General features: G+C 41.2%; 1 protein-coding gene across 1 annotated transcript in view; it reads right to left on the bottom strand.

Annotated features, from left to right (window-relative positions):
* LOC131678626 (regulating synaptic membrane exocytosis protein 2) overlaps positions 1-26,801 on the bottom strand; it is a 978,270-nt gene that overhangs the window by 740,940 nt on the left and 210,529 nt on the right. The window lies entirely within an intron of this gene.

Genomic DNA, 26,801 nt, shown 5'->3' with positions numbered 1-26,801 from the left:
AGGCGCGGAGGGTATGTGTTGGAAAGTGGACAGGGCAATGATAAAATCCACCGCCAAAACGTAATGCGGTCTCTAATAGTGAATTGACCCGGAGGAGTGACGACCAGCAGCAGCGAGTCATACGCCCATTGTGACCGTGCGTTTCTTCTATAAAAAAAGTTAGTGTCGATCCGTAGGATCTTGTTGACCGTTCAGAGCATCCACACGATCGTTTGGTTCTGTTCGGTTGCTCGAGCGGGATAAGTGTGGCTACCGGTTTTTTTTTTGTAAATTAACGACGTCCGACGCGAGTGCACAAAAACGGTCAGTGATTGGCAAGCCAAAAACGCCATTGTGGACGCCTTTACCCAAGTACCGGTAGGGTAGGGTCCATTCGACCGAAAAACGTTGAAAATCCCGCTCGATTGATAGTTAGACACTCGTGTGTGAAAAGTGCGCGCAGTACCACTCCCCGGGTCCCGTAGTGAAACGCAGGCCTCCGCTACAAACAGGCCGAGTTGCTGCTTCTTCAGGAGTCCCCCGTTGCCGTCCCTCGACGCAAACGGCGTTTGTTTCTACACCACCATCGGAGCCCGCCTCGCATCCAGTTTGCTGCAAGTCGACCAACGTCATCACGGCCGCAACGGTATCGACAGAAGAAGGTTTTTCGCTGAATAAATGCGCAAGTAAAAATTAAAAAAAAAATTTCTGTTCCTTTTTCAAAAGAATAATTAGCAATAAATTAAAAGTGTAAGGTTTCTATATACAAGTTGTGTCGCCCATTTTGTTTATAGTGTAGTCCTTTTTGGTACTTGTTTCCGCCGAAAATTATTTACGATTCGCTCAGTGACCATAGTGTGGGAAGAAAAGTCCGCCCAGTGTGAATTTCTCCAGGAGACAATAATGAAACGACCCTAATAGCTGGTGAGTACAGTGTGGCCCCACCACCACAATAAGAACGTTACGAAACCGATACGTAATAATTGGCGCCCAACGTGGGGCTAAAAGAAAAAGTGATTTGTTTCCAAGACCAGAAGCAAATCCCTTTTTCGTTGTGTCTCCCGGAGAAATTCAATTCACATTGTTCACTTCATTAATCGCGAAGTCATTGGGTCGATATCCAATCTTGAAGTTGATCCTGAAATTTAATTATGATTAGTGCAATTGCGAATTGTTGCGAGTGATGAAAAAATTGTATATCTGGCACGCCGTCGTTTGCTAGTGCTTGAGTAGAAAAAATGATCATTTCATACACAGGTAGCATTGGTCAGATTGAATTTGACATTTACTAATACCATTACATTTGTTTCTTGTTGGGTTGTTGTTTACTTTCGTAGCGGGTGTTAAAATTATTTGTGGCTTGTGATAATTTTTGCCTGTTTTGTACAATGGCAATAGCACATCTTATGTTCAGGGCAGCTCCGCACAGTTCGTACCCTGCACCATTTCAGAACCGTCATGTCATCATGCCGGAGTGCAAATGGACCATTGCGAAATACAGAGGTGATGATAAACGGCTAAAACCTAGGCTAAAAGGGAATGAATTCGTGGAGCTAATGCAGGCTTTATACCAAACTGAGCATTGTGCAGGTAAAGTTTTTTTAGGCTGTGCAGTCGCTTATAAATTCAGCGCTCGATGCCACTCAGATAACCAGCTGAACTAACAGCATTTGGTGTGATTAAAACACACCTTTATTGAACCTGACTAGTCAAAGTAAAAACGTATCAACCGCGCTAGCAAAAACAAATCTTTCTATGAGTTGAAAATCAAGAAGATTTTTAGAAGAATGGTGCTTCAGATTGTCTATTGTGAACAAGTGCGGATTCTACAACAGAATTAATTTTATCCCGATAGTTCTTGACACACCTTCTACCACTGGGAAGGAGACGGATAGGAATATTGATATTTTGATAGCTCTGGAAACAGCTTCAGGAAAAACAAGAACCATCCCCAAACAAAAAAAAAATCCGTAGTGGTGTCTCATGTCACCCAAAATTGAAACTATTCACACACATCAACTTATCTATCCAGTTACAATTAACTTCCCGACAAAAGCGTTCAATTTTTAAAATCACCCAAGTGAATCAAAATTCTTCTATAAACACCGATAGACTAGACCCGGTCGTAGGGTTAATTGAAGAAGAATCTCAGAGATCAGGTTAACGGAATCGGCAAATGAAACGCCCATTCGTTAACAACCAACACATATTGAGGAGGGGTTTGTCATCACGTAGTTATGTCGAACAGTCCCGCCTACGCGATTTTCCGACAAACTGTCAACAAAAAACTGCCCGGTCAAGACACAAAATTACTATTCGTAGATACGTAATTCGTTACTGGTTTATTTTTCTTAACGTGGTAAGGTCAAACACAACAAAAAAAAACTAACAACTCCTAAACACTTCATATTAAAATCGTCCATCAGCGCCATCCAGATTATCAGGCGCGCAGTTCATCCATCTCCAAATAACAAGCGAACACCGGCAGTTATACCTACAAATAAAACAAACAAAATATGCTCAACTAAAAGCATACTTACCAGAAATTGCAAAACATTCTTTTTTTCACAACACAAAAATAATCTGCATTAGCCGCAGCAACGTATGAGTAGCTGTGACACTTCGGATAATAAACAACCTGATGACGGGGTTGTGCTGGGTTACGACGGGGTTACATTTGCCCGCCGCCAGTTTTAAGTCGACTTTACACTCTAAGCGTGAATGGGTTAATTCTGCGTAACTTCATCTAGTTTTCTCCCGCGTGTCGAGAGAGTAAAAGAAGTTCGCAATGAGTTAACCATTTCACAAAAGTAATAGTCTTTCCGACTCTTGAAAAAGAGTCCGGTAAAGCACAAATTTAAATTTAGGGGCCCCTAGCATAATTAAAAGTTAGTGTTTAGTGTTATTTATGGTATGAATGTGAGTGTAAATGAAGAGCAATGAAAGGCTGGCAAATTGAATTCTGAGTGAGTGTGTGCGGTATGTAAGCGGTAGTGTTAGATGTTTCGTCCAAGGATAGCCCTTGTGACGGTAATGGTAGCAGAAAGAAATGTCAAATTCCGTCTGAATTCTTTCTGGTAATTTTCCGCAATTTGAAGCGTATCCGATCAATAATTCTACTCAGCCAATGCAGCAACGGCTTTTATTCTGACGCATTATAGGCAATTTCGACAGTGAAACTTTCACAGTTGTTTTGGGATTGATGGATGGATTGAATCGTACCTGATTGTGACAGCTAAATCGGTGAGTGTGCGAGACTAAAAACGGGCAGGCTCACTTCCTCAGCGTCACGTAATTTCGTGGGACAGATTCCTCTGGCCTTTGGAAAAATCATTCACGAAATTAAAACTGGCACTCGGGAAGAAGTAGTCGCGTTAGAAGTCGGCATTCATTCGAAAAAAAAACCATTTTGGGTTTTTTTTACCCGAGTCGGGGAAAATTGTGACCTGTGATTTCTTAGGTCACAATATCGTCGCTTTGGTCACTGAGTCCAGCTTGCATATATTTGTAAATATTGTTATTTTTTGTCGTATAAATAAATAACGGTGTACGGTCTATCTCGTGTATTTGACGACGCCTGTTCTTTGTTTATACTTTGAAATTATTGTTCGTAAATGTCTAAGTAGAATTTAAACGTCAAACCGTTACTACTCCGTGCTTGCATGTTTGAGTCGCGTTTAAGTTCTGCTTAATAGCCCAGGTTGGTGTCAAATGTAGGTTTCGTTATTTATTTGTTCAGAGATTTATTTATTTATATATTTATGTGCTTATTTATTTATCTATTTATATTTGTTATTTATTTTGCTTGTTTATTTATTATTCATTTTGTTATTATATTCGTTATAATTGTTCATTATAAAAAAATCAAGGAAACAAGTACCGCACGTTTAGCATGTCAACACATTGTAGCATATTTTGTGACACCAACCAAAACGATAAAAATTTTGTAAATGTCAACCGTCATCGTTCTGTCACCGCATCATCATCGTCATCAAATGCGGGGTGGCAGGGTGCGAGGCGCGGAGGGTATGTGTTGGAAAGTGGACAGGGCAATGATAAAATCCACCGCCAAAACGTAATGCGGTCTCTAATAGTGAATTGACCCGGAGGAGTGACGACCAGCAGCAGCGAGTCATACGCCCATTGTGACCGTGCGTTTCTTCTATAAAAAAAGTTAGTGTCGATCCGTAGGATCTTGTTGACCGTTCAGAGCATCCACACGATCGTTTGGTTCTGTTCGGTTGCTCGAGCGGGATAAGTGTGGCTACCGGTTTTTTTTGTAAATTAACGACGTCCGACGCGAGTGCACAAAAACGGTCAGTGATTGGCAAGCCAAAAACGCCATTGTGGACGCCTTTACCCAAGTACCGGTAGGGTAGGGTCCATTCGACCGAAAAACGTTGAAAATCCCGCTCGATTGATAGTTAGACACTCGTGTGTGAAAAGTGCGCGCAGTACCACTCCCCGGGTCCCGTAGTGAAACGCAGGCCTCCGCTACAAACAGGCCGAGTTGCTGCTTCTTCAGGAGTCCCCCGTTGCCGTCCCTCGACGCAAACGGCGTTTGTTTCTACACCACCATCGGAGCCCGCCCCGCATCCAGTTTGCTGCAAGTCGACCAACGTCATCACGGCCGCAACGGTATCGACAGAAGAAGGTTTTTCGCTGAATAAATGCGCAAGTAAAAATTCAAAAAAAAAATTCTGTTCCTTTTTCAAAAGAATAATTAGCAATAAATTAAAAGTGTAAGGTCTCTATATACAAGTTGTGTCGTCCATTTTGTTTATAGTGTAGTCCTTTTTGGTACTTGTTTCCGCCGAAAATTATTTACGATTCGCTCAGTGACCATAGTGTGGGAAGAAAAGTCCGCCCAGTGTGAATTTCTCCAGGAGACAATAGTGAAACGAACCTAATAGCTGGTGAGTACAGTGTGGCCCCACCACCACAATAAGAACGTTACGAAACCGATACGTAACAACTATTACAGCTTTGAAGCCGCTGTATAGCAGGACTATCAAAACGGCGTTTCCTTCCAAAACTAGCCGCAACAAACTTCAAAGATTTCAACTTATGTTGAAATCTCAATCAAACGGGCTGTGGCCGACGACGGTGGATATCAGTAGCAGCCAATGATTATGGGATTCATCATTTATAGGCTCAAGCGAACGATTGCAAATTTTGGAGCAACGGTTACAAATGCTAGAAAATGAACAGTTGCTGCAAAATGAACAATGGGAAAAAGAACGCCGTGTGAGAGAACGAGAGTACGATCGTCAAATAGTTGAGATGGAGCAAAAGTACCACCTCATATCAGCAACGATCCAGGAGGATTACGAACGCAAGCTCGCTGATATTCGGCAAAAATATAACCGTGAATCAGTTGCTATGCAGTGCAAAGACATGCGAAACCCACCTAACGAACCCAAAACTTTATATCGAGATTAATCAAAACATATTGCGGATGAAACGATCACCCGAGAGAAGGCGAAACCGTGTAACAATAAGGAACAGGCAAATGAAATATTTCAAATATTGTTTATCTCTGTACGGCATGGAAACCCGTCCCTGCATTTTAGAGATAGCACAAAACAGTCAATACGGGCCAGTTTGCTATTGAGTGCTAGAAGTGTTATAGGACGAAACAGAGACGGCATAGAAAAATGTCGTAGTCCTCGAAATTAAATGTTAGCGGAACTAGTACAGGGAACCGAAAGAACACTGAAATGTACTTTTTAATTGGAACCGTTGATTTGAATTTGTGAATTTATTAATAAAACTATTACAGCTATGAAGCCGCTGTATAGCAGGACTATCAAAACGGTGTTTCCTTCCAAAACTAGCCGCAACAAGCAGTAATGATGATTGCTTGGCAAATAATTGTACATTGAGGCAAATTGCAGAAGATGGCGTAGTGTCGATAGTAGGCACGAACCGCAACGATATACAAAAGCCACTGCAAGACAATTTATCAGTCTGGGCTGTTTAGTTGGGCATCGAATTTTGTGCGAAAAAAACAGATATGGTTATTTTCTCGAGCAAAAACGCGAACTAGCAAAACTCCATCTTCTAATTAATTGGGTAAACATATTGGTTACTTGAAGCAAAAATGTCAGCAGTGAGACGATTTTCTACGTTAAATTACTGGAGCTTGATGGGGTTCCCATCCACTCGATTTGATCAGATTGTATAAGACAACTATCTTATCGGTTGTTCGCATACGAAGAAGAATCTAGCGCCTTCTAGCTGTCATCGTCACCAAAATTCGCCAATCATCGACATTTCATCGACATCTTTACCAATGCCCAAAATTAGACCAGAGAGAAGGGTTTCCGGGACAACATGTTTCCGACTGAGCCACTATAAAAGGAGCAATGACAGCATTGGGCAAACGTCAGTGTCATCCGATGTCATAGAGAGTATTTTTCACAAAGTTTATATTAGAAGTTATAAGTTATTTTATTTTAAAGTTATATGAAGAATATGTAGTTAAGTGAAGAAAAGCTGAAATAAGAAAATTTAGTTTCACTTACCTGCTGTTTGAGCCGCCGTTCCTGCTAAAGTCCATCGTACCTGCACCGTCGTCACTTACCTGCATCCGCCGTACCTGAAAAGGGAAAAGGGATTACTTACCTGTAAGCTCAACTTCACTGCTTTCGCTGATCGTCCTTCGAGCCGGATGAGTGTCGAAACTCCACTTGTCCGCAACCGCCATCCCATTGTGGCGAATCGAATCGCCATCTTACGCCCGCCATCCTGTGGATCCACTCCGCTGGGAATCGGTCACCATCCTGTATTCAACTCTACCAGGAGGAATTCATTTGTACAAGGCACATTTATTGCCTCAAAAAGGTAATCAGTATTCCATTAAGTTTCACCCGTCTCGTTTGAGCTACGCGGTCTTCCGTTTGCAGTTCCCGTTCAAAATGTCTACGGAACGACGCATCAAATCGCTCAAACTACGGCAGCGTAGTATCCAGACGTCCTTCGATCTCATCAAAGCATTCGTGAATTCTTACGAGGACGATACTGACGACAGCCAAGCTCCGGTACGATTAGAGCATCTTGTATCGCTCTGGTCAGACTTCAACAAGATACAAACGGAGCTTGAATCACTCGATGAAGTCGGTATTGAACAGCAGTTCAAGTATCGCACCAGCTTTGAATCGTCCTTCTACAAAGTAAAGGGCTTTTTGCTCACCATTAATGAAACACCCGTTACACAATGCTCCGCTTCTAGTTCTCCTTATGCTGGTCATTTCCCTCCATCGGCATCGCTCGTGCGCTTGCCCGATGTAAAGCTCCCAGTGTTCAATGGAAACCTAGACAATTGGCTCAACTTCCACGATTTGTATTTGTCATTTGTCTACTCATCGTCAGAACTATCGAACATACAAAAATTCTACTACTTACGCTCTGACTGGGGACGCTTTAAAATTGGTTCAAATAATACCCATTAGTGCCAACAATTATGCGGTAGCCTGGAACATGCTAGTGAACCACTACCAGAATCCTGCGAGGCTGAAGCAGACCTATGTGGATGCCCTGTTCGACTTTGCTACCATCAAGCGAGAATCTGCGTCGGACCTACATTCGCTCGTGGAGAAGTTTGAAGCCAACGTCAAGGTGTTGCAGCAGTTGGGCGAGCAAACGCAATATTGGACATCATTCTTATTCGCATGCTCAGTATTCGACTGGACTCAACAACACGGAGAGACTGGGAAGAATACGCGTCAACTAAGGACACAATATCGTTCAACGACCTCACAGCTTTCATTCAGCGACGCGTGACTGTGCTGCAAAATATTCACCCCAAAGCCGCCGAAACACCGGTAGTAAATAGTATCGTGAAGAAGCCAAACTTTCGTCCAGTTGCTAGTAAGGGAGCGAGTCAGTTTAATCCCCGAAACTGTGTCATATGCAGTGAGCATCACCCGTTATACCAGTGTTCAACATTCTCGAAGATGCCCTTAGAAGACAAGGAGAGGGAAGTACGTCATCATCAGCTGTGTCGTAATTGTTTGCGTAGGGGACACTTAGCCAAAGATTGTTCGTCATCCAGTACGTGTCGCAAATGTCAAGGTCACCATCATACTCAATTGTCTGCTAGAATTCCATTAGGCAACTCGATGCCAGTGCTTGTAAACTCGGTACTTGGCTGGATAGTAGCGGGAAAGACCACGCACTGCAAGCCCATCACTCCCGTCGTAGCGAACGTAGCTACAATTTCTGATATACATAAATTGATGGAAAAATTTTGGACATTAGAGGAAGGTCATTCGTCTCCCTGCTATTCGGTAGAAGAAGTGGAATGCGAGGAATATTTCCGTCAAACCGTCTCTCGTGCGCCAGAAGGACGGTACATCGTCAGACTCCCACTAAAACGGGACACACTAAAAAAAAAGACACTAAAAAGAAAAAGACTTTTACGTAGACGACTTGCTCACTGGCGCGCGAAACATTAATGAAGCTACAGCACTACGGAAGCATCTAGAAATTCTCCTAGCGAAGGGCGGATTCGTAAATGGGCATCGAACGAAGAAGCTATTCTAGAAGGCATCCCGAATGAAAATCGCACGCTTCAGCCATCCATCGATTTCCATCATGATCAATGCATCAAAACACTTGGCTTGCCGGCTTCAGATACAGAATCCAGCTACCCAGTTCAGATACAACCACCTCACTCACCAAACGAATTGCACTCTCACAAATTGCTCAATTATTCGACCCACTTGGATTGGTGGGTCCGGTTGTTACAACGGCTAAACTTTACATGCAAGCACTATGGACGATGAACAACGAAAATGGACACTCCTGGGGATGGGATCAGGTACTGCCGAAGGCGATGATGGAACGATGGATCGCATACCAATCTCAACTTACCCTTTTGAACGAACTGAGTATCGAACACTGTGTGCTATGCCCAAATCCAACATCAATTCAACTACATTTGTTTTCTGATGCTTCGGAACGTGCCTACGGGGCATGTGTTTATGTACGGTCAACAAATTCAGCAGGCACCGTCAAGGTCGCCCTGCTAACAACTAAATCGAAGGTTGTACCACCCAAGCAACAAACCATCCCACGATTAGAACTGTGTGGGGCTTTACTAGCAGCACAACTTTATGAAAGGGTCGTCGAATCTCTTCAACTACCAGTCCAAACTAACCAAACTACCAGTCCAAACAGTTGCTAGTAAGGGAGCGAGTCAGTTTAATCCCCGAAACTGTGTCATATGCAGTGAGCATCACCCGTTATACCAGTGTTCAACATTCTCGAAGATGCCCTTAGAAGACAAGGAGAGGGAAGTACGTCATCATCAGCTGTGTCGTAATTGTTTGCGTAGGGGACACTTAGCCAAAGATTGTTCGTCATCCAGTACGTGTCGCAAATGTCAAGGTCACCATCATACTCAATTGTCTGCTAGAATTCCATTAGGCAACTCGATGCCAGTGCTTGTAAACTCGGTACTTGGCTGGATAGTAGCGGGAAAGACCACGCACTGCAAGCCCATCACTCCCGTCGTAGCGAACGTAGCTACAATTTCTGATATACATAAATTGATGGAAAAATTTTGGACATTAGAGGAAGGTCATTCGTCTCCCTGCTATTCGGTAGAAGAAGTGGAATGCGAGGAATATTTCCGTCAAACCGTCTCTCGTGCGCCAGAAGGACGGTACATCGTCAGACTCCCACTAAAACGGGACACACTAGCCAATTTAAGCGATAATCGCGGCACTGCTATCAGACGGTTCCATTTGTTAGAACGTCGGTTAACACGTAACGAAGAGTTAAGTCAAAGGTATAGCGAATTTATGGACGAATACTATACTCTCGGACACATGGAACGTGTCGACAACCCGCAAGCAATAACTAAACCGTGTTTGCACCTCCCCCATCATGCCGTGGTACGTGAGAGCAGCTCAACAACGAAAGTACGAGTCGTCTTCGATGCTTCGTGTAAGTCAACCAGTGGGCCATCTTTAAATGGCGCTCTGATGATCGGTCCAATCGTGCAAGATGAGTTAAGGTCCATCATCATGCGTTCTCGGAAGCATTCTGTAATGCTCATCGCAGACATTAAGCGAATGTATCGGCAAATTCTGCTGCACGAGCAGGACACTCCTCTGCAACGAATTGTTTGGCGAAATTCAACTGACGCACCCATCGACACATTTGAACTCAAAACCGTTACTTACGGAACGGCCAGCGCTCCTTTCCTAGCCACACGATTGTTAAAACAACTAGCCGAAGACGAACGAACTAATTTCCCTGAAGCAACTGCTGTACTCGAAAAAGACTTTTACGTAGACGACTTGCTCACTGGCGCGCGAAACATTAATGAAGCTACAGCACTACGGAAGCATCTAGAAATTCTCTTAGCGAAGGGCGGATTCGTAAATGGGCATCGAACGAAGAAGCTATTCTAGAAGGCATCCCGAATGAAAATCGCACGCTTCAGCCATCCGTCGATTTCCATCATGATCAATGCATCAAAACACTTGGCTTGCCGGCTTCAGATACAGAATCCAGCTACCCAGTTCAGATACAACCACCTCACTCACCAAACGAATTGCACTCTCACAAATTGCTCAATTATTCGACCCACTTGGATTGGTGGGTCCGGTTGTTACAACGGCTAAACTTTACATGCAAGCACTATGGACGATGAACAACGAAAATGGACACTCCTGGGGATGGGATCAGGTACTGCCGAAGGCGATGATGGAACGATGGATCGCATACCAATCTCAACTTACCCTTTTGAACGAACTGAGTATCGAACACTGTGTGCTATGCCCAAATCCAACATCAATTCAACTACATTTGTTTTCTGATGCTTCGGAACGTGCCTACGGGGCATGTGTTTATGTACGGTCAACAAATTCAGCAGGCACCGTCAAGGTCGCCCTGCTAACAACTAAATCGAAGGTTGTACCACCCAAGCAACAAACCATCCCACGATTAGAACTGTGTGGGGCTTTACTAGCAGCACAACTTTATGAAAGGGTCGTCGAATCTCTTCAACTACCAGTCCAAACATTCTTCTGGGTGGACTCAACTACGGTACTTAGCTGGCTCAAATCAGCACCCATAACTTGGAACACCTTCGTAGCAAATCGTGTTTCCAAAATCCAACAAGCAACGGTGAATTGCACCTGGCGATATGTAGCAGAGAAGGAAAATCCTGCCGACCACCTATCTCGAGGAATGACATCAGAGACTCTCCTAGAATGTGTCAACTGGTGGCAGGGAACAACCCACCTGATGCGAATTGCAGGAAGGATAAATCAATCACAGCAACCCTACGACGCGAAACATCAAATCATCCTACCGTCATCCCATCATTTGTCAACTCTACTTGTAAGAAGTTATCATGAGCGACACCTTCATGCCGCTCCCCAGCTGCTAGTCAGAATTCTACGCCTCCGGTATTGGATTATAGGAGCCAGGAACTTGGCACGCAAAATTGTCCACAAGTGTGTTGTTTGTGTCAGAGCTCGTCAAAAACTAATCGAACAGTTCATGGCTGAACTACCAGCGAAACGCATCATCGCCTCTCGACCGTTTTCAGCAACCGTTGTTGATTATTGGGGTCCGATACTGTTACAGCCACCTCACCGTCGAGCCGCCGCGCGTAAAGCCTACATAGCAGTCTTTATATGCTTCTGCACGAAGGCTGTGCACCTGGAATTGGTGGCAGACCTCAGCACTCAAAAATTTATACAGGCACTTAGACGCTTCGTCGCTCGTCGTGGATTGTGTTCCAACCTATACAGCGACAATGGTAGAAATTTTGTTGGAGCTGCTAACGAACTAAAAACTCTCATTCGCAGCAAAGAACATCAGCAAGCAATTTTCCAGGAGTGCAACGAAACCGGAATCAAATGGCACTTTAACCCCCTAAAGCTTCACATTTTGGCGGCTTATGGGAGGCTGCCATTTAATCGGCACAGAAACATTTTGTTCGAGTTTTGGGAAACCGTTCACTAGCTCATGACGACATGGAAACACTATTAGCGCAAATTGAATCCTGCCTCAATTCGATATCAATCGTACCTCTCAGTGACGATCCTTCGGATTACAACCCACTAACACCAGGACACTTCTTGACGGGGTCAGCATTGAAGGCCGTTCCTGATGTCGATCTGTCCACTGTGCCTTTCAATCGCCAAAGACAGTGGCAGCAGACTCAAAAAATCCTGCAGGATTTATGGAGAAGATGGCACACCGAGTATCTTTCAACTCTTCAGGCGAGAACGAAGTGGTGCAATCCACCGGTACAGCTCGCCAAAAACCAGCTTGTTATCATCAAGGAGGAAAACTTGGCTCCCATGCGATGGCCAACTGCTCGGATTCACGAACTGCATCCTGGTCCGGATGGCATCACCAGAGTAGTTACACTACAAACACCACAAGGGAAATTTACTCGTCCTGTTGCGAAACTCTGTTTACTTCCCGCCGTGTCATCGGATGAATCAAATGCAGCAGAAGCAGATCACCTGAAATAAAATACAAGGCCCTTTAAAAAAAGGCACAAGGTAAGCACCTGTCCAATATTCCCTAAATCCTTTGAACCCGCTACCGGGTCTGTTTTATTCACCAGAAATAATTGTCAGTAGCAACCGTCGAAATCGTGGCAGCCAATGAAATAAAATGCAGAAACGTCATGTCAGATGATCATCGATTTTAGCGAAAGGGACAAACCGTTCGTTTCATCGACTGGCAGATAGCGGATAGTTGGGATGTTCAAAAATATGTTTTCTGATGGGGTCAGGATGCTCGCATACGAAGAAGAATCTAGCGCCTTCTAGCTGTCATCGTCACCAAAATCGTCGCCAATCATCGACATCTTTACCAATGCCCAAAATTAGACCAGAGAGAAGGATTTCCGGGACAACATGTTTCCGACTGAGCCACTATAAAAGGAGCAATGACATCATTGGGCAACCTTTTTGCCCGACTCTAGAGGAAACGTCAGTGTCATCCGATGTCATAGAGAGTATTTTTCACAAAGTTTATATTAGAAGTTATAAGTTATTTAATTTTGAAGTTATATGAAGAATATGTAGTTAAGTGAAGAAAAGCTGAAATAAGAAAATTTAGTTTAACTTACCTGCTGTTTGAGCCGCCGTTCCTGCCGAAAGTCCATCATACCTGCACCGTCGTCACCTACCTGCATCCGCCGTACCTGAAAAGGGAAAAGGGATTACTTACCTGTAGGTTCAACTCCACTGCTTTCGCTGATCGCCGTCGTCGGTAATTGAGTATAAAAGTTTTGCTTCAGATCCTCTGTCAAAACGCACACCCTTCAGTTAGAAAGAAATCAGTTTCGGTGTTTACGTATAGCTTTTGGCTGCATGTATTCTACTCACACGACGAGCCTTGATGTAATAGCAGGAGTGCTTGCTCTTTCCGAACGATTCTATGAGCTCTCACTTTGATTTCTGATACGCAGTGAAGTAATGAATCCACTCGTAATCACAACATCGAAGTATTGCAAATGTCCCCCTTCAATGACTATTTAACGCTACCTAGTCCATCAATACTAAATTCTGCTTAAATTATACCATTGCAGTTTAAAAACTCAAAGATTGCTTTTAATCTAACCATGAACCATCTCACATCTGACCATCTGCGATCGTCGATTACACAAGCTATTTTTTGGCTAAGTATAATCATATCGAGACAAACAATACTTCACAGATGGATCAAGTATTGATGGGTCAACAGGTTTCGGAGTATTCAACAAGAATCATTATTTTTTGCAAATCGGAAGAGTCATGTTGTGTCTATGTTGTAGAACTGGCAGCAGTACGTCCATTGTGCTCTCGGTCTAGTAAAGGTTCTGCCTTCTGAAAATTAGGGGAAACCGAGGAGATTTGAAACAGAGGAGAGTTGAAACAGTACCCATTACTAGCGAAACAGTACTGTTAGGGATAAAACAATAATGCATTTGTTTTATTTATATCGTGCCTACAATCCCTCCAATACACGCTAACTACGTTAAATGATTGGTTGAGTATTTACGGTAAACACACTACAAAAAATGAGCAAAAGTAAGTTTTCGTTATTTTCTTCAAATTGGTATAAATAAGATATTAAGTGATGTTCAATCATGAAAATATCACTATTATGTAGTCTAAGAGTTAACATTTATGAATTGTATGCATATCTTTCTATCTTTGCGATATTTAAATTGTAAATTGTGGATCAAGCCTTACTTCTCAACCTAGGAGAGTTGAAACACCTTGTTTCAACTCTCCTCGATGATGAACTTCTAGTCTTATTGCAATATTATAATCACATTCACGTCCCTGGACAAATAATAATAATCAAGATTATTATTTCCTGAATTGACAACACTGATCAACATTCTCAATTTATTAGATCTAGATCATTTAAAACCACAGAATATGCATTTGTTCTAATTGTTTACTCCTATCAGCTTCTGAAGCTTGGAGCGAAGTGACCATAATCTAAAATGAACTAAATACTACCAACATGGATACTAAATTACTTGTTTTCATAAACCCGTATCACTTGTAGTCATAAATAGTATCACTGGTCATATCAACCATTTTAATAAATGTAGAATGTTCTAGGGGAAGTGGTTGGAAAATAATATATAACTAAATATATGATAAATGGGTTTCAAATTTCTTGATTTTATAGTTATAGTTAATTAGTGGTGCGGTATAGTATCTTACTGTTATTACTGTTGGGATAAGTGCAGAAATTCCTGCATTTGTAACCAAAATCTAACATAAATTTTCAAAACAAGTGTCAGTTTATACATAGATATACACTGTGAAAAATATCGAATAAAAATGACACAATTGACACTTTTGATGCTTTAGAAAACGTTTTGATAATATTTAAAGTAACTGGTTACTTGTTTCAACTCACATTCATTGCTGTTTCAAATTAAAGAGAACATTGTTACAAAAATCAATATACTGATGCTTTGTTATTGATTTTTACCAGTTATTCTGATGTAAATTAATAAAGCATAAACAGAAGCAAGAAATTTAAAAATAAGCAATCATCGAATGACAGTTTTTTTCGATTTATCTAACAAAAACAAAAAACTGTTTCAACCCTCCTCGGTCTACCCTACTTAATTTTTTCGGACCGTCTCAGTTTTATTGAGGCTCCCCAATGAATGAAACCTTCCAAGACTGGTCGACCAGCCATTCCACGTGACATTTGCGTGGGTCCCGGCCCATTGCTCAATTCAAGGCAATGAAAAAGCGAACGAATACGCATAAAAAGATGCTACCAAAGGACATATACTTGAAATACCTTTCACGTATAGCGAATATCCCAATGGCTCAAGTGTTCATGGAAGCTAAATGGCTCACGGAAACGAACATCGGATTCGGGAAAAATCTACCGCTCGGTTTCGGGAGAACCTCTCGCCGGGGGATTCTCCGTTGAAGTAGGTTAGATCCATCGTCGAGGACTAGACCGAGTACTTCGCGAACAAGAATTTAGTAAAGTTGGAAGCTAAATGGCTTATCGTGGAGGTGGGGCAAAATGGAACGAGATAGGAACCAAAGGGCTTAAATGAAATGCGGTGCTAAATGGCACCGGGCAGAGATCCAAAGGGCTCAAGAAGTTGTGATGCTAAAACCAAAGAAGAATCAGTACCGAGAGAACTTTCTTCACCAGGGAACTCTCCATCGGCATTAGCTAGATTCACCGCTGGGGACTAGACTGAGTAAACTGCGACAGGTTGTCGGGGCACCAGCGAGCCGGACGACCTGCTCCACCCGAATCGCCGAACTGACCTCGATACCTGGGTGGTTGGCTCGGCCGAGGAGGACTCAGGCTCTGGGTTTTGAGCAAGAGCAATGGTTTTTAGCGGGTCGGGTGGCAGCCCAAACCCGTTCCCTGAGAAGTTAGGGCTTTGTACTTTTTTCCCCTGCAATCTCAGGGCTTTTTTGAAAGTTTTTTTTTTCTGCCATTTAAAAACACAAATACACACACATTCAGACATTGTCCCAATTTGTTGAGCTGAGTAGATTGGTATATGAGACTCGGCCATCCGGGCCTCGGAAAATGTTTTCAAAGTTTGAACGAATTCTAAATATTTCTTTTGATAGAAATATAAAACGTTCCATTATATGCTCAATTTTGTAAAGACATAGTAAGTAGTTCGTTAACTTAAAAACTATCAACAAGGTTCTCCAAACTTGTTTTATAACATGTATTGCGTAAATAACACATCCGAAAATGAGAAAAATTGTCTGTATTATACACTAACATATAATAGCTCATTGAGTTAAAACTATCAGAAATAGTCTAGAAATGTCTCACTTATATAAATACTAATTTCATAATAAATCCGAAGAGGATAAATTTTCTGTACTGATATTTTAGTTCCTTCCATGAGAAACTATCTACGGTCTTCTAGAATTTTTTTGCCCACTTCAAACACTAGATTTTTTTTGCCCACTTCAGATACAAATAATTTAAGGTTACGATAGATTTAAATTCTTCCATATGATTGTAATTTTCAGTGTTTGTAGTACTTGCACCGACTCTTTTTGTCGTAGAAAATTCAACTTTGGTCGAATATAAATGCAGTAGTAGTAGTACAGCAGTCTAGGTTTAACCGGGAACCCATATTCGTGAATTATATCCCATAGGTGATGTCGATCGATTGTATCATATGCGGCTTTGAAATCTATAAACAGGTGACACGTTGTATTCGCAACATTTTAGTCGAATCGAGAATATTTTATTTGTAGAGACTCCTGTCCTAGTAAAACCTTCTTTGTACTTCTCTCAGTGATAGGCGGCGGTGAGCATAGCGTAGGCGGCATTTAGCAATGTGATTGACCGGTACTTGCAGCAATCCAGCTTATCACCTTTGTCATAGACGGGACAAATGTACTACCCCCTCATTATTCTATACGAATAGTAAACTGAACGAATTCATATTCCAAACTTTCAATCCAGCAATAGAAACTATAGCGAATTCATCACCCAAAAAGTTAAATAATCTGTAGGGAAGCATACATCTGCAAAAACAAACACTGATATTTAAAAACTACAAAGCATGCATAGTTATGCGTGGACCAAAAGCCATTTTCAAAATCTTTCTCGATTTAGAAAAAGCTTTAACTGCACCGAACATCGTTTGAATGATGATACATATGCATACAATGCTGAAATATGCTTTCGAAAAAGTGATTTTGCGTAAATATTTGGGAGAAAAACATAGAATGAAGAATTTTTCTTCCAAACATTTACACAAAGTCGCGGAAGAACATAAAATGGAGAATCACTAATTTATGTACCAATAATTCACACAAGTTGACATCATAAGCCTGATAAAAATAAACAGCAGTGTTTGAATTGCGCGTTTATTTCCCCGGCGGCAGTTTATCGTCTTTTTTTCTTCATTAGTGAGTGGGTAACCAAATATTTACCTCACAAGAACTTGCGAAAAATTCTAACAATCCGGTATAGAAGCTCCATCTCAATGGCATCCCTTATTATTGGATACCCAGGCAGTTAAGTGACTATAATAACATATAAGAAAGAATTTCTATCTAATAATTCTATCAGCATTTATTCACATACTTTCCTGTATGGCTATGTGCAATTTATGACTAGTTATGTTATTGACATATCATAACTGTAACTTTATAAAAGTTGCGACTGGCTTTATTGTGGTTCATTTTTAAATAGTGAATAATAAAATATTATTACTCAAAGATGTTTGCATTTGCAATTGACAAATTACATAAATTACAATATACCTTCAACATAACAGTTTTTGCAACCGGCCGAGACGGTTGTGCCTCCAGGTGGAAGGTTTTGTTCTCGAGAGTGCGAGACGCTGTATGCGTTTTTGTGGGAGAGAGAGAGAGAGAGAGAGAGAGAGAGAGAGAGAGAGAGAGAGACCAGTTTGTTAAGTGTGAGTCGACAGTGGATACCTCGGAGGCGTGGTCAACGGCATCCTCGACAAGTGGTGTTTTGACAGCAAACCACGGGTAGACGAATTTGCCTACCGCGGTGGCAGAAATCGACAGTGATCGTGCCTGTACACACAGAAAAAAATATATTGTATTGGTGTCGTCGGGCAATTCTAATCGACGAGAGGGAAGCGTCACAGGTAGACCCATTGCTCTATTTGTCTACCGCAGTGGTACGTGGTACGACGAATAAGGAAAACAAGCGGCACCGAAAAGTGCCGCATCGGCAGTGTGATTTTCGCAGCAAGCCACAGGTAGCCACATTTGTCTACCGAGGTGGTGGAAACGGAGAGAGCGCGCTTGTGGTGGTGATACCGACGAGCAGCTTAATCGGAGAGAGTTTTGAAGTGTTGCAGGTAGGCCTATTTCTCTACTGAAGAAGCAACGCGACGAAGAAGGACAGCAAGTGTCACATTGTCAAACAACGGGCACCGAGTTTACAACGTAACACATGAGGTGTGTTCTATCGGTGTCTTCGTCACCTAAGAGATAGCAGATAACAGGTATATTTTACATTCCTCTTTGTGATAGTTTTTCTTGCTAGGTAAAATGGATGACGAGATGGGAGAACGAGTAACAGACCCTCCCCCTAAGCCTTCTGCTGAAAATGTAAACCCGATTAGAATTAAAATTTACCCAGAGTCGTCAACGGGACCATGGATTGTATTTATTAGGCGTAAAGTAAAGGCGCTAAATATCATTCAAATTTCGAAAGATTTGACTTCGCGATTCTCGGATGTAAAAGAGATCGTCAAAGTTAATAAAGATAAAATACGCATTGTCGTTGGTAGTCTCAAACAAGCCAATGCAATTGCTTCTTGTGAGCTTTTTACGCGTGAATATAGAGCGTATATTCCTTCAAAGGAAATTGAAATTGATGGGGTCATCACAGAATCGAGTTTGACTGTTGATGACTTAATTAAGCATGGGGTTGGTCGTTTCAAAGACACCATACTTAAAGACGTAAAGATACTTGAATGCAAGCAATTGCATTCAGTATCACACGAAGGAGATAAAAAAGTTTATCGACTGTCTAACTCATTTCGAGTGACTTTCGCTGGGTCTGCGCTGCCCAACTATGCCATTATCGATAAGATTCGTCTCCCTGTTCGCCTTTTTATCCCTCGTGTAATGAATTGCCTTAATTGTAAACAGCTTGGCCACACAGCCACTTACTGTTCCAATAAGGCACGGAGTGGCAAATGTGGGGGTTCTCATCAAGAGGATACATGCAATGAAAATTCAGAAAAATGTTTAATATGCGGAGAAAACTCGCATGAGCTCCCTGCATGCCCCTTTTATAAATTGCGCGAGGATAAAATTAAACGATCCTTGAAGGAGAGGTCTAAGCGCTCCTATGCAGAAATGTTTAAAAATGCTACCCCTAAACCCATCTTCTTAGAAAACACTTACACATCTCTATTTTCGGAACATTCTGACTCTGACGGAGCGTGCGAAGGTACATCATTTGTTTTACCCGGAAATTCCAGAAAAAGAAAAGTCTTCTTTTCCCAAGCTGCCAAGAAAGGGCCTTAAAATTTCTCCACCAATAGATAAACTGCGCCCAAAACCGAAAAATTCCGATTCAAAACCGAAATCAATTCCGCCCACTTTTGGGAACGTACAATCCAAACAGAACACCATTACTGGAAATAATAAAATTTCGACTTCCTCTGAGCCTCAGCCGGGGGTAGGATTATTGAAATTTTCTGAAATTGTTGATTGGATTTTTAAAGCATTCAATATTTCTGAACCACTAAAGAGTATACTTTCAGCTTTCCTCCCAACAATTTGAACATTTTTAGAGTAGCTGATTGCTCAATGGCCCATCCTTGCAGCAATTATATCTTTCAATGGTTAATTCAACTCCTAAGGTGAAATACTCCATCACTGTTTTACAGTGGAATTGCAGAAGTATCATACCAAAAATTGATTCCTTAAAATTTTTACTGCATAATTTAAAATGCGATGCTTTTGCTCTATGTGAAACATGGCTTACCTCAAACATTAATTTCAACTTATATGATTTCAACATTATTCGCCTAGACCGAGACACCCCGTATGGAGGAGTGCTTCTAGGAATTAAAAAGTGCTATTCTTTCTATAGAATTACCATCCCCACGATTGCTGGCATTGAGGCTGTAGCAGTCCAAACGAATATTAAAGGCAAAGACATGTCTATCGCTTCTATATATATACCTCTCAAAGTTCAAATTGGACAACGCCAAATTTTTGAGGTAGTGGAATCCATGGCTGCTCCGCGTCAGATACTGGAAGACTTCAACTCGCACGGAGTATTGTGGGGTTCCCTCTACAATGATAATCGATCCTCTTTGATATACAATGTTTGTGACGAATTTAATATGACAGTTTTAAATACTGGCGAAACAACACGCATCCCCAGACCTCCTTCTCGTACAAGTGCATTAGATCTATCTCTGTGCTCGACATCACTTCGGTTAGATTGCACGTGGAAGGTTGCACCTGATCCTCACGGTAGCGATCATTTGCCAATCGTTGTTTCAATTAACAGTGAGTTAGGCCTTACGAATTCAATCAATGTTGCTTACGACTTAACACGAAATATTGATTGGAAAACATACGAAACATTAATTTCCACTTCTCTTGCTTCGACAGAAGAGCTACCCCCTACCGAAGAATATGAATTCCTAGCGGGTTTAATTATTGAAGCAGCAGAACAAGCCCAAACGAAATGCAATCCTGGAATGACAATAAATAGACGGCCCCCTAATCCTTGGTGGGACAAAGAGTGCTCTGATGCATATGAAGCTAAACAAGTTGCCTACAAATAAATTATGAAACAGAAAGGGGGTATACGTGAGAACTTTGAAAATTATTTCATTTTGCAAAACAAGTTTGACAGTATACGTCGTGCCAAAAAGTCTAGTTATTGGAGACGCTTCGTTAATGGCTTGTCAAGAGAAACATCAATGAATACTCTTTGGAACACAGCCAGAAGAATGAGGAATCGAAACGTGACTAATGAAAGCGAAGATTTTTCGAATCGTTGGATATTTAATTTTGCCAAGAAAATCTGTCCAGATTCTGCTCCTGCGCAGAAAATCATTCGCGATGCTCCCACAAGTAACGATTTCATAGATTCGCCTTTGACAATGATGGAATTTTCAATTGCACTCCTCTCATGCAACAATAATGCTCCGGGTCCAGACAGAATTAAATTCAACTTGGTGAAGAATCTGCCTGACCTAGCAAAAAGACGCTTGTTGAATTTATTCAACAAGTTTCTTTAGCAGCTGATAATTTAGCCAAGATTGATGCACTAGATGGTGAAATATATGAAAGACCCATCGCTTACAATGAATTTTATAGCGCTTCTCGACAGAGGACACTTGCTAGTTGGCAAACATCTTGGGACAATGGAGATATGGGACGATGGCTACACTCAATTATCCCTAAAGTATCAACGAAGGCATGGTTCAAAGGATTGGATGTAAGTCGGGACTTCATCCGTGTGATGTCTAGGCTCATGTCCAATCATTATACTTAAGATGCGCATCTCCGTCGCATTAGGCTCGCTGAAGGTAATCATTGTGCTTGTGGAGAGGGTTACCACGACATTGAGCATGTTGTTTGGTCCTGCACTGAATATCGTGAAGCCAGATCACAATTAGTAGATTCTTTACAAGTCCGAGGAAGACCAGTCCATGTTCCTGTTAGAGACATCCTGGCGTATCGCGATCCTCTATACATGGAACTTATCTATCATTTTCTAAAAACAGCGTCTGTCAAAATTTAATTAAATGCATCTCCTCATACTCTCATCCAAGGCTAATCATTCACCAATTAAAGTGTCCTAGAATATTCAGTTTTTAAATTTAGACAATAACAGAAAAAAAGTAAATAAATACACCCGAAAATACTAGATCATTATGAAATACAACAATGTAAGGAAAAAAGCAAACAATAAAGTGATTTCAGTGTTAGTTTAAGACAAATTACTATTATAGTTAAAATTAATCTTAAGGATTTTTGTAACGTGCTATGTAAAAAAAGAAACTGACGTAAAAAGCTTTTGCAAATGCCGTGTCAAATAAACTTATGGAAAAAAAATATACGAGCTCATGGCTATATCACGGCTGAATACATTAGTGTCTGAAATATTTTGCCTTCTAATTCATCATCATCATTCACTGCAGAAATTGATTGTACTATATCAGAAAAATGATTCGAATAATTTAAATTGTCTATTCATACTGGTAACTAAGTGTATTACTGCTGATCGCATGCGCAATATGAATATGACGAAAAATAGGAATAATTATGGAATCAAAACTAAATAGACATAATTCGAAATACGAAATAAATGTACATATAAGGAAAAAATCATGGTTTTAGAATTTTTCTGAATTCGATTAATTATTCAAATGTATGTCATGCGCGTAGCAATCAATCAGGGGTTAGCGTGTGATGTTGTACGAGTGATATAATGCCACTGACGACCAAGTAATGCGTTGTTTACAAACTAGGGTGCTGTCGGGTTTGGTATTGTATTGTGCAAGTAAGAGCGCAAACATTATCGTAACGTTTGAGAGTGTTTCTCATATAGTTAGACAGCGAAAAACGTTGATGCATGTGCGCTCTTGAAGAATTGTTTTGGGTGTGGATACTTCTGTCGGAGTTTCTGTAACCGTCGAAGTTTGCCAATATGGTTAAAGAAGCTTTGAATTCCGGTTATAGGTGTAGAACTACAAATACAAGCTATTGCCAGATCAGAACATAGTAACAAAAAACTATCAAAACTATAGCTCCCATTGATACTTGTTATAATTTTCTGTTATTTTAACTATTAACGAAAGCTGATTTATAATACAACTTGTAACAAAAATTGCGTTATAATCTTGTTATGCTATACTGATCGGGTAGGCTCACATTTTAGAAAAATTTCCACTATTCTACTTTCATTGCAACAATCATTGTAATTCAGGAACCGGTGACCGGATCTATATAAAATTCAATAGCAGCCGATGGGAGTGTTACCCATTTCGTTTGAAGCTATGTTTGTGAAAATTGGTTCAGCCATTTCCAGGAAAATAATGTGACATTTTTGGTTTCAAGCATACACACAAATGCATATACACACTCATATACATTTCTGGGGGTAGTATAGACTATAGTTCCGATAAACGCTAGACGCTAGAGATCGCGCCAGCATGTAGTGAGATTTGACAGTGGACTCTGTTGAATCTATATAAAAGGCTACATAAATCCGCAGGCAGCTTCGTCAGTCAAGTTTGAACCGCCTAAGGTTAACTAGCCTATCGCCGGAGTGCCATATAAGGATTGATACCAGTGGGATTCTAAGTCTGGCATACTGGCGGTAGAACATGGACGTAAAGAAAGATTTCAACGGAATGGTAATACAGATCGACAACCACGCTGGTAAGGATGTGCGACACCTCACCGAATCGGCAAGTGAGCTAATGATATTAGGTGCCCCCGCTCGTCCCGTCCCGTTAAATCTTTGGTAAATCACTAACGTTCGAAACCCGGCACCTTAGCCGGTGGAAGTAGTCTCAATTAGTGCCGATCCGGCTCTAAACGCAGTAAATTATGAAGGACAACCACAACTCTCAAATGCAAAGGTAACCATGGGACCATATAGAGTCGACTGCTTACTACGGGCATATATAGCGGCTTAGAGTTGGGCTCCAATAGGCCTGGCAGATAACAACTTAACCTTCTAGAGTGCACGAGTTTTTTCAATAATTTTAAGAAGTAATCTCACTTACTTACATTTTCAGCGCTAGGCGGCACTGTAATCATCAGTTTATCACTGAAAGTGAAAACTGGGCAGACAATTTTACTATTTACAACTTTGTCGAAGACTGCAAGTCAATCCAACTTCCTTGGGAGAAGTTCTTAAAATATTAATAAAGTGATGTATGATTTAGTTTGGCATAAAGCCTGCCAATACAAGGTAGTGAATCAATGATCGATTCCCAAGAAGTAAATTTTTTGGCGAAATTATGATTCGGTTTAGCTGAATAGTATGTTTGAAAGGCTTTTAGTACATGATTTGAGTAATCTTTTAACTAGAATATTTTTGTTCTACATTTCACCGCCAACACTAACTTTTCAACGAAAAGAGAAAGAAGGTGTCTTCTACAAAGTCGTAGAATAAGCCATTCCAAGTAGTTTTTGTAAGAATGTTCAGATAATATCTTTCTTATTTTAAAGTTAGTGTTGGCGCCTTCTATGCGGTGAAATATGGTACTTAAATTTTGTATTCAAAAGATGTGCTAAAATAATTCCAAACATACTATTCAGTTAAATCCAATCATTATTTCGCAAGAAAACAAATTTCGTGGGTATCGACTACTGAATCACCAGCATATGCTATTAGAACCCATGCAAAACTGACTAAGACATCATTTCAATAAAAGTGTAATAACTTCTCCCAGTAGGATTGTAGTAGGATTGATTTTAAGTCTTCGACAAAGTTATAGACAATGAAATTCCATGTCATATTTTCACTTACTGTGATTAACTGATGTATATAGTGCCACCTAGCGGTGAAAATGAAGTTTAGTGGGCTTTCTCCATGTAAATGTTGATAAATCCCATGAAAACTTCGAACACATTGGTCCGGTAGCTAGACTTATTCGATTTGGTTCAAATTTAGAGCAGATAGGACTAGGAATCGACTTAGGTATGTGCCGATCAAGTTTTCAAAAATGTGTTTTTCTTGCTGGGCAGTCTAATGTGCAGACTTCACCAACGCTTGTGTAGTTTGTTTTCTAGCAAAAGGAATGGAATAATGGAAATTCAAATCGATGCTATGTGATCTGTTCCGGAGACACTCACGGATGTTCTAGAATAAGAACATTTTGTTGTTGAAACCATACAACCCTTTAAAATACGTATATGTCTATTTCCTTTTGTTTAAAAAAAAGATTGAGTTCAACCATTTTGAACCGTTATGCGACATCTCACACTTCATGTTTTTGCAAAACAACAGGATTACATCTTGAAGGTTTTTTAGTTGAGATGGCGACACCCTGGCGTTCCAGGAACCTGATTTTCCCTAAAACAAGAAGCAGACACCTTCAAGATGTCCTCCAGCCCTCTTATATTGTACGATCATGAAGTTTGACATGTCACAAGACGGGTTTTATAGAGGATCAAAAATTGTCCATCATTGCGATGAAACCAGTTTCCTGAAATATTTCGGAAAGTGTCCAATACATTCAAAACTCCTCAGAATATCGCCCAATGCATTTGTTTTGCAAAATCATGGAGTGTCATACGCAACTAGACTGATATAAAAATCGATAAATAAGTTTTTGGATCTTCGGAAACGAAGGTAACTTTAATACTGCCGACAAAACATCCGGAACACGATCATTTTCGAAAAGCTGGCCTCGGTTCCTGAAACTAGATGAATTTTGTGATCGTTTTGAAAAACCCGAATCTAATGTCGTTGGAACACGACTGAGAACCATAATTTTTAAATTTATTACCAGGGTGGGCGTAGCGTAGTTGGTAAATCGATTGCCTTGTACGCAGCGCACCTGGGTTTGAGTTCCGACCCCGCACATAGGGGTAGAAATTTTTCATAAGAGATTTTTATAACCCGAAGAGGCGAATGACCTTAAGGTTAAAACCTCCATAATCGAAATAATAAAATATTGCATTGATTTAAATGGAGGTTGCGGAACGAAGAACTAATATTAATATATACTAACGCCGCCTAATGGGATTATTTCGAACTAAGCATTTCTCCAATCGTTGACGATTTACTTGCTCTATTACTGTAGAACTCATTTGTATCTGTATGCAACTGTTTTTGATTTATTGTCAAATTAACGGAATGTGTACTGAGTGTACGACGCGACTGCTCGTGTAGTTTTTTTATGCGACTTCCAGAAAGCTAAAAACCCTTGTCCGCTCCGAGACACTCTCTTCGACAGGTGGGAGATGCACAAACCAAAGTGCAATCTTCTTGGGTGTGGACTGCAATTCATTATAATTATAAATTATAATTCGTTGTCCTCTGTCGTTTTAGCTGGATGAATCTGCTCCTCATCGGGATCACCAGCGGTTTCCTCTGAATCGGTAGCTGAATCTACAGTGATGTTGTTGATAGGAAGGAGACACCTTCAAAATCGATCGATAGATAGCGCCAGACGGAACCTTGACACTCACGACGCGTACCAGCCTATGGGGACCAGAACGCATAGCAGTATCTCGGGCGAGAATTCACTTGAGCGGGGGCAAATTGCAGTCCTTCAAAAGTACCAGCTTGCCGACCAAGATGTTCGGCTGCCGGTATAAACTCTTCGTACGCTGCTGTAGTTGATGGAGATAATTCGTTGACCACAGCTTCCAAAATTGTTGACATTTACGGCGAAATGCTTACCACCACGAAAGTCTGTTGCATGGAACAGTGCTGATCCGACCAGAAAATGTCCCGGAGTAAGAACGCCCAGATCGCTGGGGTCCTCAATTATAGTTGTTAATGGCCGAGAATTGAGGCAGTTTTCAATTTGGTACAGGATCGTTTGCATTGCTTCACTGGTGAGTGATTCGGTGTCGACGACTCGGCGGAGGTGATGCACCGGCCACCAAATGCAGGAGCACGAGCGAGAATAAAGTGAAACGCGACAGTGACGTCCGCGCTAAACGACATTATTTTTTCTCGTTGCTGTTGGTTGAGAAACTGCTTCAGGAGCGCTTGCAGCTCCCGTTCAGCCCCACTGAAGTTCGTGGCATTGCCGCAGTACACACTGATTGGTCTTCCATGGCGAGCCACAAAACATTTCAATGCAGCGATGAAGCCTTCGATACCAAGATCGC

Source organism: Topomyia yanbarensis, chromosome 2 (assembly GCF_030247195.1).
Source record: "Topomyia yanbarensis strain Yona2022 chromosome 2, ASM3024719v1, whole genome shotgun sequence".
In the NCBI taxonomy this organism is placed as follows: Eukaryota; Metazoa; Arthropoda; class Insecta; order Diptera; family Culicidae; genus Topomyia; species Topomyia yanbarensis.
Note: the sequence above shows the minus strand (reverse complement) of the source record. Positions and strands in the feature narration are given on the sequence as shown.